Source organism: Ceratotherium simum, chromosome 40 (assembly GCF_057802395.1).
Source record: "Ceratotherium simum simum isolate JZ-2026a chromosome 40, ASM5780239v1, whole genome shotgun sequence".
Classification (NCBI taxonomy): domain Eukaryota; kingdom Metazoa; phylum Chordata; class Mammalia; order Perissodactyla; family Rhinocerotidae; genus Ceratotherium; species Ceratotherium simum.
Window position 1 is genome coordinate 4,558,405 of NC_141939.1, and position 11,478 is coordinate 4,569,882.

The 11,478-nt window shown below is 46.2% G+C and overlaps 1 protein-coding gene across 1 annotated transcript in view; it reads right to left on the bottom strand.

Moving 5' to 3' along the window:
- The window catches only part of FAM178B (family with sequence similarity 178 member B), a 109,174-nt gene extending 98,772 nt beyond the window's left edge, over positions 1-10,402 (bottom strand). Inside the window, exon 1 of the mRNA XM_087426179.1 lies at positions 10,120-10,402. The gene's annotated coding sequence lies outside the window, so the exon portion shown is untranslated. The remainder of the gene's footprint in view (positions 1-10,119) is intronic.
- Positions 10,403-11,478: the final 1,076 nt, after the last annotated feature.

Sequence of the window (11,478 nt, forward strand, 5' to 3'; positions counted from 1 at the left end):
GCCACCGAATTATACACTTTAAAATAGTAAGTTTTATGAAATACTTATTACACCATAATAATAGATAAATAAATATACAAATATACCAGGGTAAAAAAGTACATGTAAAATAATGTCAAGTAAGTAGAGGTCAATACAACTTGGTAGAAATCATGGATTAAAAAGAGAAAAATACTTAGAGAAATGTGAAATGACCATATTAAGTGAACGATTTATGTACAATGTATGTAATTTTTGTACAACTGTTTAAACAATAAAACATTCTGAATCTGTGCCTATCTAAGCACTGGAGGGCAGCACTGGAAGCTCCTAGGGGACCAGGGAGACAAGGATGGCACTAAAAATCATCCTTTGTCCTCGTTCTGACACCCTGCCTGCCTTTGGGCCTTTGGGAGGCGTTGCCCAGGATCACCCATCCTTCCACTCGCCAGTGGAATTTTGTTCTAGTTTTTCCGCCTCAAAAAATAACCAGTCTCTTTTCCTTCTACACTCTCTTTTCCTTCCAGTCTTCATGAAAATTGCTTCTGATGCAACCTTCCTAGAGCTTCAACTCAATCATGTAACTTCCTCTGCTCAGAAGCCATTGCCGGGCAAAGGTGTGAGAGGGATCTTTAGAGGATGACGAAAATATCCTCCATCTGGATTGTGGCAGTGGTTCCTCAAACCATATACACTTGTCAAAGCTCACTGAACTGCACCTCTAGAAACGGTGAATTTTACTGTATGTAAATTATACCTCGATAAACCTAGCTTAAAAATATCACCAGCTTCTACTTAGCAAATGTTGAGGCCAGCTTTTCAACATATAAAATCACTTCCACATTAGAAATCATCTGAGGAAAGCACAGACGCAAATTCTGTTAAATGAAATGAAAATGCTCCCGGGATAATCAAAGCCATCTTTGCGTAGAAAGCGTCCACCGTTGGCCTTCCCAGTCCTGCCCTCCTAGGGGACCCTGGTAAGGAATCACTGAACTGCCCCTTGTAAAGGAGAAGTGGGAGCAGGGGGAAGAGGTGGTTCAAGGCTTGACAGGAGTCCCTGATGGCATTCTCTCCCTGCATGGGGTACTTGGCCAGGGTATGCCTTCTACCCGGGAGGCACCGCTGGCCCTGGGGAAACAAGAAGGACCAGGGTGAGACCAAGGGGAAAGGCAGCCAGAATGGAGGCTTCAGGATGACCCAAGCGGAGGATATGGTCTGGGACTTAGGGGAGCAGTTGTCCATCAGGCCCACAGCACAAGGTGTCAGGACAAAGCAGCATCAGGGTGCACGCATCAGTCAGCTCAAGCTGCCATAACAAATACCACAGACCGGGGGGCTTAAGCAACAGACATTTATTTTCACAATTCTGGAGGCTAGAAGTCCAAGATCAAGGTGCTAGCAGGGCTGGTTTCTTCTTCTTCTCCTTTTTTTTTTTTTTTTGGTGAGGAAGATCAGCCCTGAGCTAACATCCGTGCTAATCCTCCTCTTTTTGCTGAGGAAGACCGGCTCTGAGCTAACATCTATTGCCAATACTTCTTTTTTTCCCCCCAAAGCCCCAGTGGATAGCTGTATGTCATAGCTGCACATCCTTCTAGTTGCTGTATGTGGGACGCGGCCTCAGCAGGGCCGGAGAAGCGGTGCGTCGGTGCGCGCCCGGGATCCGAACCCGGGCCGCCACTAGCGGAGCGCGCACACTTAACTGCTAAGCCACAGGGCCGGCCCGGGCTGGTTTCCTCTGAGCCTCTCTCCTCGGCTTTCACGCGGCCGTCTTCTCCCTGTGTCGTCACATGGTATCTCCTCTGTGTGTGTCCGTGTTCCAATCTCCTCTTCTTATGAAGACACCAGCCATACTGGATTAGGGCCCACCCTCGATGACCTCATTTTACCTTAATTACCTCTTTAAAGACCCTATGTCCAAATACGGTCACATTCTGAGGTGCAAGGGGTTAGGACTTCAACATATGAATTTTAGGGGGTCACAATGCAGCCCATAACCGTATATTTGGCGGCAACGGCACTGAGCTCCGTGGAAGGTGGAGGCTGGTGGTGGAGGCCTCTGAAAATGTTAAAAATCGTTTGTGTGTATCAGAAAGAGTGATACTCAAAGTCCAAGGTCTTTCCTATGTTCCTGATTCCGACATCATTTTGCTGCTATGGCCACGACATCAGCATGATCACAGAGGACAATCCAGACATCAGCTCAAGCAACCAGAAGTTGTGAGCAACCTTCCACCTAAACGCGCAATGGTTTAACATGTAGGTGAGATCACAGGTCAAGATCAGCAAAACAAATTGCTCCTCTAACGAGAATTAGCTGAAAAGCTGTTTGGTCCATAAATAACAACGCAACTGGGGGAAATGTCTCTATTCCTAGGAGCACTGAGGACTTGTAGAGGATGAGAAATACATGGAGAGCAGGAGGTGTAAGTGTGGTGCTTACACTGTCAACTTTTTTATGAAAGTATTTTAACAGACAACTGCGAAGTTGGTCAGTAGTACAATTTGCAAAATCCTACAAAAGTTAAAGAGCAATAAATTATTTCCTTTGCTTACTGATAACGCAAGGAAAAGGGCGTCGGAAAACAGCCTGGCAGTTCCTCAAAGGCTAAACACAGAGGTACCACGTGACCCAGCAATTCCATTCCTAGGTGTATACAAAAGGGAAATGAAAACATACGTCCACACAAAATCTTGTACATGAATGTCCAGAGCAGCATTATTCACAACAGCCAAAAAGTGGAAACAACCCTAATGCCCATCAGTTGCTGAAAGGATACACAAAATGTGGTATAGCCATATAACGGAATATTATTCAGCTACAAAAGGAATGAAGTAGCGACACATGCTACAACACAGATGAACCCCGAAAACATTACACTAAGGGAAAGAAGCCAGACTCATAAGACCACATGTTGTGTGGTTCCATTTATATGAAATGTTCAGGATGGGCAAATCCACAGAGACAGAAAGCAGATTAGTGGTTGCTTAGGGCTGGGAGGGAGGAGGGAAGTTGGGGGGTGATAGCTAAGGAGTACAGGGTTTCTCTGTGGGGTGAGGAACATGTTCTAGAACTGACCAAGGTGATGGCTGCAGAACTCTATGAATTGTATACTTTAAGTGGGTTGAACTGTGTGGTATGTGAATTGTATCTCAGTAAAACCGCGTTTAAAAAAAGAAAGTACAAGGAGACCAAAACTGAAGGTCACCCCTGATGGTGCCGTTGAACCTCCGAGAGCCCCCAGGAAAGCTGGAGAACACGTTTAAAGCTGTTCACACTGTAGATGCTAATCAAGAAGCAAGACGGGAAAGAGAAACGACGAATATAAAGCATCACTAAAGTGTTCCAGAAATAGTCTACGTGAGTGACAATGCCTTTCGAGAATTTACTGGGGAGAGGGGAATTAAAGTTGCTCTTTAAAAGATCTTTTATTTAGGGAACTTAGAGTACCAAGTTGAGTCTGGAACATTTACCCAAGACAAGAAAACTGCCCTAAACCAAGCAAACGCTTCAGCGTTCAGAAGTCCATGGAGATGATAAAATAAAATATAAAAAGAATCAGAAACTGCTGACGCAACCAGACCAATTCTATGCAGCAGAAGCTGCGTGCGACGGAGGGGGCAGGGGGAAGGATATTTTCTCCTTTTTAAATTGGTTTCTTTTCTGAGCACAAGTGCTTTCTGTGTCTTCCTAACAATGCAGAGCCCACTGAGTGTAGGAAACACAGCACCAGCCTTTGTTCCACGCCAGAGCTGAGGGTTTTTGCTGCTCCCCAGGACCGTGAGAAGCAGCACGCTCCGGTTTCTGGGAGCTCAGCCCTTCACTCTCCAGGTGGAGCACAGAGCGGGGGGCACTCTGAAGTACACCAGAGGAGCAAATGTGTCACTGCTGCCTGAGGACGCCGCACGGTTTCTCGCCCCTCCTCTCCACCCTCACACACTTCACGCATCTTTACCACACTGATGACTTAGTTCTCTCCTTGAGTCACTTGAGAGCACAGATCCAGTCTTGTCTTGGTCCCCAGCACTCAGCCCAGGCTCCTCTCGGAAAATTCGGTGGTTGATGCTATTGTACGTTTATGTGTGTCTTAGTCTGCTCAGGCTGCCATACCAAAATACCATAGACTGGGGGGCTTCAACAACACGTTTATTTCTCATAGTTCTGGAGGCCCCAAGTCTAAGATCAAGGTGCTGGCAAGGCAGGTTTCATTCTGAGGCATCTTCTCACGGCTTGTGGGGGGCTGCCATCTCACAGTGTGCTCACATGACCTCTCCTTTGTGTGCTCATTGTATCAGGGGGGAGAGAGAACACGTGTGCAAGCTCTGGTCTCTTCCTCTTCTTATAAAGACACTAATCCCATCATGGGGCCCCATCCATCATGACCTAATCCAAGTTTAATTACCTCCCAAAGGCCCCATCTCCAAATACCATAACACTGGGGTTTAGGGCTTCGACACATGAATTTGGGGGGAGACACAATTCAGTCCACAGTGACACGCAATATACCAAACATCACTACGCTAGGGACAAATAAAATCAGTCAACTTCAAAGTAAAGTACAATATACACACAGAAAAGTGTACCAGAGTAAGAATACAGCTTGATGAATTTTCGCAAAGCGAACACACCTAGGTAACCATTACCTAAGTAAAGAAAATAGCACATGCCAGCACCTCAGAGTCCCCCTCATGCTCCCTCCCAGTCAGTACTTCCACCCTCTGCCCCAAAGGGAAGACCTTACACCACAGATTCGTTTTGCCTGTTTTTTTTTTTTTTTAATAATGTATAAATAGAATCATACAGTATGGATTCTTCTGTGTCCGGCTTCTTTTGCTCACTTTTGTGTGTGTGTGTGTGTGTGTGTGTGTGTGTGCGTTCATTTTCATTGCTGTATAGTATTCCACTATACGAATATAGGCTTAACTCTTCCACTACTGACGGACATCTTTGTTGTTTCCAGTTTTTGACTATGATAAATAACGCTTCTATGAACACTGTTATCCTTGCCTTCTGTACACACACACCCACACATCCAATCACAAACATTTCTGTTGGGAATACACCTATGTGTCAAATTGATGTGTCACAGGAATAGGTGTGTCCATTTGCGGTAGATAAAACCAAACAGTCTCAAAGTGGTAGAATGAATTTACCCTCCTACTAGCCATTTTTCAGTTCCCCTATCTATAATTCTTATTGGAAAAAATTGTAAAAACCAGCCTTTTCTATTTTTTATTGTGAAATAATTCTAGACTTATCAAAAATAATATAAAAAATTCCCATATGCCCTTCATCCAAATTCTCAAATGTTAACATTTCACTATATTTACTTTATCATTAATTCTCTCTCTAATGTGTGTGTGTGTGTAAATATGTGATCTTGACACTATTGAAGAGTACTGGCCAGTTACTTTGTAGATTCTATAAATTTGGGTTTGCGTGATGTTCCTCATGATTAGATTCAGGTTATATGTTTTGGGCAGGAATACACAGATGTGATGCTGTGTCCTTCTCAGTGTGTCATATCCAAAGGCACATGGTGTCGATTTGTCCCACTACTGGTGTTGCTAACTTTAATCTCTTGGCTAAGGCGGTATCTGCCAGGTTTCTCCACCATAACATTATTTTTCCCTTTGTAATTAATCAGTATCTTATGGGAAGAAGCTTTGAGTTTATGTAAACATCCTGTCTCTCATCATACTTTCATTTCCTAGTTTTAGCATCCTTTGATGATTCTTGCCTGAAACAATTTTTGTGGGAGTGGCTGAAAACTAGTTTTTGTTTGTTTTTAATAGCTTCAAATTTTTTGACAACATTATAGTGATAATCAGTAATTCTCACAAATCAAACTGAAATCTGGAAGATCATCAGACATTTACCATAAAAACATCCCCAAAGTCACCATCAAAGATTAAAAAAATAATGCTGGCCAACTGGTGGTGGCAGTGGCAGTGGCAGCCTTTCCAAGCAATGTAACCCTCTCCTGGAAACCTGAGAGTCAGCCCAAGAAGAGAAGGAACTCACCTAAGTCTCCACTTCTATACACTCTATATGGGGATGGGGAGCAGGGGTCAAAGCCAGCAAATCCTGAGGGCCCCCAGGATCCCGCCCACGTCTTCTCTGGAGACAAAACAAAAGGTGAACTTTGGCCTTGTGTTTCCAGGAGATTCTCACTCACCTGTCTAGCTCTCCCCAGGCTAAGACCTGCTCGCCTCTTTAACCACCAAACCCAGCAGAGACAACCTGCTGCACCAACCAGGACCCTAGCATCTTGTGGTTTAACTAGTGATGCTCTCCGGGAGCAAAGTCACCAAGTGGGTTGACATACAGGCAGGTTCCAATTTAGAAGTGGACTAAGTCCCCAAAGCTCATCCTGCAAGCCAAGGGTTAGAAATAAGAATGGGGGTTGGAGGTCTCCAGGTAGGCTCACAAAACCAACAGCTCACAAGGCAGCTGCACGGAGGATTAAGGGCTATGAATGGAACCTTCACCCAGAACATGATTCCTACGAGATAAAGACTTTGACTTAGGCACCAGGAAGACAACTTGCCCCAACTTGTCCAGTATAGTTCTGCTCAGTAAACCCCAATTTAGCATCCCTGATGTGTCAGGCACTGTGCTGAGCATGGGAAACCAGGACGGGGAAGATATGGTCTTTGCCCTTGAGAAGCTCACAGCAGCAGGTCACCAAGACTCCAGCAGATGGTGGAGCCCGGGTCCCACTGTCCCAACAGGTATATCCAGACTGGCTGGTCATGAGCAGGCTCACGGGCCTGGGCTGCCTGCCCAGTGGACAGCTAAGCCTGGCTGCCACGAAGCAAGGTTCACTCAAAGGTATCGATCCACCAGTGGTTATACGGCAGCCCAATTTTACCTGGAAAGGAGACACAACCACCAGCGACTTCTTCCCTCTCCAACCCATGAAATAATACGCTCTTCATACTTGAACCTGTTGTTCTGGGCTTTTACCAACCCCCTCCCTCACATTCCTTGAAAACATGAGCATTTAAAGAAAAAGAAATGAATGACAGTAGAAGGGGACAGTCTGATAACAGGTCATCTTTTCTGCCTGAGCCTCCAACTCTGAAACGTGCAATTACTGGACCAAGGTCACAGGAGACTACAGTGCTTCATCAGAGCTACATGCTGCTGATGTTAAGAGCACCGTGACTTTCTGTGCCACCAAGAAAAACAAAAAGCTACCAAGAGAACGATGACATAAAGGAAGACATCACCCATTGTGGGACCCAGCTCAACTTCAGAGCTGTTAAAATGTGAACAAAGATGCGTCCCAGAATCTATTAAAAATGACAATTCTGGGGGGCCAGCCCCATGGCCTAGTGGTTAAAGTTCTGCACGCTCTGCGTCGGCAGCCCAGGTTTGAGGGTTCGGATCCTGGGCCCCGACCTACTCCACACCTCAGCCATGCTGCAGTAGGCGTCCCACCTACAAAAAATAGAGGAAGATTGGCACAGATGTTAGCTCAGGGCTAATCTTCCTCAAGCAAAAAGAGAGGAAGATTGGCAACAGATGTTAGCTCAGGGTGAATCTGCCTCACCAAAAAAATAAAAATAAAAAAAAAGACAATTCTGGTTAATCTGACATGCTCCAAGCACTGTGTGTTAGGTGTCGAGACAGGAACACAAGAAGGGACAAAAGCAGCGATGTTAAGGACCCACCTTACAGTCAAAAGGGGAGACACACTCAACATCGAAACTTTACTTCTCCTTCTGCCCTCTCCCTCCCAAGTCCCCAACACCCAACCAGCCAGGACCCCATTCCTCCTCAATCTCACTCATATTCTTTCCAGGCTAAGGACTGACACCATCTTGTTTCATCCATGCTCTCTCCTCTCCAGTCCAGCCCAGAGACTGCAGCTCCATCTGCCTAACACATCCCACTGCAGGGTTAGCACCTCCTCCAATCCTGCAAACCCAAGTCCAAAGCCTTTATCCTTCGTTCAGCCTCCCTCCCCAATCTCCCCACTCTCCATCACTGTCTCACAGTGTGATTTCAACATGTCACCTCACTTTTTCGTTCTTTTACTTTCCTGGCTACAAGAAAAATAATGTCTTGCATTTTTCCAAAGAAGATATACAGACGGCCAACAGTCACATGAAAAGATGCTCAACATCACTAATCATCAGGGAAATGCAAATCAAAACTACACTGAGATATCACCTTATACCCGTCAGAATGGCTATAATTAACAAGACTAAAAATAACAAATGTTGGAGTGGATGTGGAAAAAAGGGAACCCTCATCTACTGCCAGTGGGAATTCAAACTGGTGCAGCCACTATGGAAAACAGTATGGAGATTTCTCAAAAAATTAAAAATAGAAATACCATAGATCCAACTATCCCACTACTGGGTATTTATCCAAAGAACACAAAATCAACAATACAAAGAGATTTATGCATCCCTATGTTCATTGCAGCATTATTCACAATAGCCAAGACGTGGAAGCAACCCAAGCATCCATCAACTGATAAATGGATAAAGAAGATGTGGTATATATATACAATGGAATACTACTCAGCCATAAAAAAGGACAAAATCGTCCATTTACAACCACATGGATGGACCTTGAGGGTATTATGTTAAGTGAAATAAGTCAGACAGAGAAAGACAAACACTGCATGATTTCACTCATATGTGGAAGACAAACACACACACGGATAAGAACAGATTAGTGGTTACCAGAGGGGAAGGGGGTAGAGGGTAAGGCAAAAGGGGTCAAGGGGCAGATATATATGGTGATGGATAAAAACTAGACTATTGGGGGTGAGCACAATGCAGTCTATACAGAAACTGATATATAATAATGTACACCTGAAGTTACACAATGTTATAAACCAATATGACCTCAATAAAATAATTTTAAAAAATAATAATCTGTTTTAAAGTATAGCCATGAGGCCAAATAATTATGCAATCCAAAATGCATCGAGCCTTGATGTAAAAAGATCCAAGATTAACTCAGAATATTACAACTGTCCTATTTCTATGAATACTGCTTTTTCAAGATGCCTTATTCATAACACCATGCTTTATGTCTGTCCTTTTAAACAAATATTTGATAGTTTAGGAATGTCAGTGAGAGCAGTGGCCCTGGTCAGCAAGGACTCAGCTCGCAATCTCAAAGATGAAACGAGATGAGTCTAACCCACAAAGAAAAGTTCAACGGTCTCTAATATAAACTGCACATCCATCACACTGGGAACAGAAAGCCTTTCTTTCCAGAAAAACAGCAGCTACCCTTTGTGCCCTGGGAAACATTAAAAAAAAAAAAAAAAAGCCAAATCAACCAAAACATAAACCAATTCCCACATTAGTTTGGAGAAAGTTCCACCTCAACAAAGCAAACCATGCCTTGGCGACCGTGCCACCCAGGAGAGGAGGGCTGGCCCGTCTGGGTCTGGGCTAGCCGTGTGCCCAACACAGTGCCCGGTTCAGAGCAAAACGCGCACACACACGTGTCGAAGGAAGGAATTCATGAAAGCGCACAAGAGGAGGCGGGCAGCCGTGCCAGAGCGGACCAACTCCAGGCCTGGGGCAGGCAGGAGTCCCGGGCTGGCCATTTACTGCCTGTGAGCCCACCACAGCCCCCGAGGTGCCTCAGCCTCAGTTTCCTCACCTGTAAAATGGAGCTGCTGCCGAGTGAGGCCCGCACTCGGCAGGAAGCCTTCCCCACGAAGGGCGGGCAGGGCAGGGTCAGGAGGGCCAGGGAGGGCGGCTGGAGGCGCGGGCACGGGCCTCGGAGGACCGGGCCCGCTGGCGGGGAAAGGAAGCGGGCGCAGGCTTCCTGGACGGTGGAGGGAGGACGGGTCCCTACCTCCAGGGCCACCGGGGCCTCCTCGCGTCCCAACGTTGCACCTCGCCAGGCAACAGCCGCCCAGTTCGGGGCTCGCAGCAGCGGGACTCGCGCGGACCTGCGCCCCCCAGCCAGCCCAGGCCGCCCCGTGCGCGCAGCCCCGCCACGTGCGCACCCACGTGCCACGTGCGCGCGAGCCCGGGCGGGGGCGCTCCCTGCGGGCCAGGCCCCCGGGCCGCTCTGACCGACAGCTATCCTCTCCAGCCCTCGGTCTGTGCCCGCGCGTCACACCGCTGTACGCTGGCACGTCACTGAATGCTCACCTGGGGACGATGACTTCCGTTTTACAGATGGGGACGCTGAGGCCCAGAGGGAAAGGGCCACTTGCCTAGGGCACACAGACAGAACGGGGGCGCGCCAAGATTTGAACCCAGAACGGACCCTGGCCACTCTGCCGCTGTCCCACCGCTCAGGATCTTTCCAGAGTTGAGACACTGCAGGCGTCGCGTGCTGAGAGCACTCCGCTCATAACCTCCATCCACGATTGTTATTCCCAACGTTCTGCTTTGAGAACAGATCTGCCCTGGGCGTGTATCTGAGTGCGTGTGTGTGTGTGTGTGTGTGTGTGCGCGCGCGCGCGCGCGTGCACTGTGGCATGGAGGCCCTCAGATTCACACTCTGCAAATACTGGTTGAGTCCCTACCCTGTGCCTGGCCCTGGGCTAGGCCGTTTACACACACTATTTCTCTTTCCCAGCAGCCAGCCCTGTCATCAGTTAAAACCAACTCCTACTCTTCTGGGGAACTGATTTGTTTTTTTGTTTTTTTTTTATTGATGTTTTAATGGTTTCTAACATTGTGAAATTTTTGGGTTGTACATTTTTGTTTGTGAAATTTTTGGGTTGTACATTTTTGTTTGTCCATCACCATATATATGACTCCCTTCACCCCTTGTGCCCACCCCCCACTGCCCCTGGTGATCACAGTCCAGTTTTCTCTGTCCATGTGTTGGTTTATATTCCACATATGAGTGAGATCATACAGTGTTTGTCTTTCTCTTTCTGGCTTATTTCATTTAACATAATACGCTCCAGGCCCATCCATGTTGTTGCAAATGGGACGATTTTGTCTTTTTTTATGGCTGAGTAGTATTCCGTTGTATATATATACCACATTTTCCTAATCCAATCATCAGTCGAGGGACACTTAGGTTGCTTCCACTTCTTGGCTATGGTGAATAATGCTGCAATGAACATAGGGGTGCATAAGCCTCTTTGGATTGTTGATTTCAGGTGCGTTGGATAGATTCCCAGTAGTGGGATGGCTGGATCATAGGGCACCTCTATTTTTAATTCTTTGAGGAATCTCCATACCGTTTTCCATAGAGGCTGCACCAATTTGCATTCCCACCAGCTGTGTATGAGGGTTCCTGTTTCTCCACATCCTCTCCAACATTTGTTGTTTTTTGTCTTGGTGATTATAGCCATTCTAATGGGTATGAGGTGGTATCTTAGTGTTGTTTTGATTTGCATTTCCCTGATGATTAGTGATGTTGAGCATCTTTTCATGTGCCTATTGGCCATCTGTATATCTTCCTTGGAGAAGTGTCTCTTCATTTCCTCTGCCCATTTTTTGATCGGGTTGTTTGTTTTTTTGTTGTTCAGTTGTGTGAGTTCTTTATAC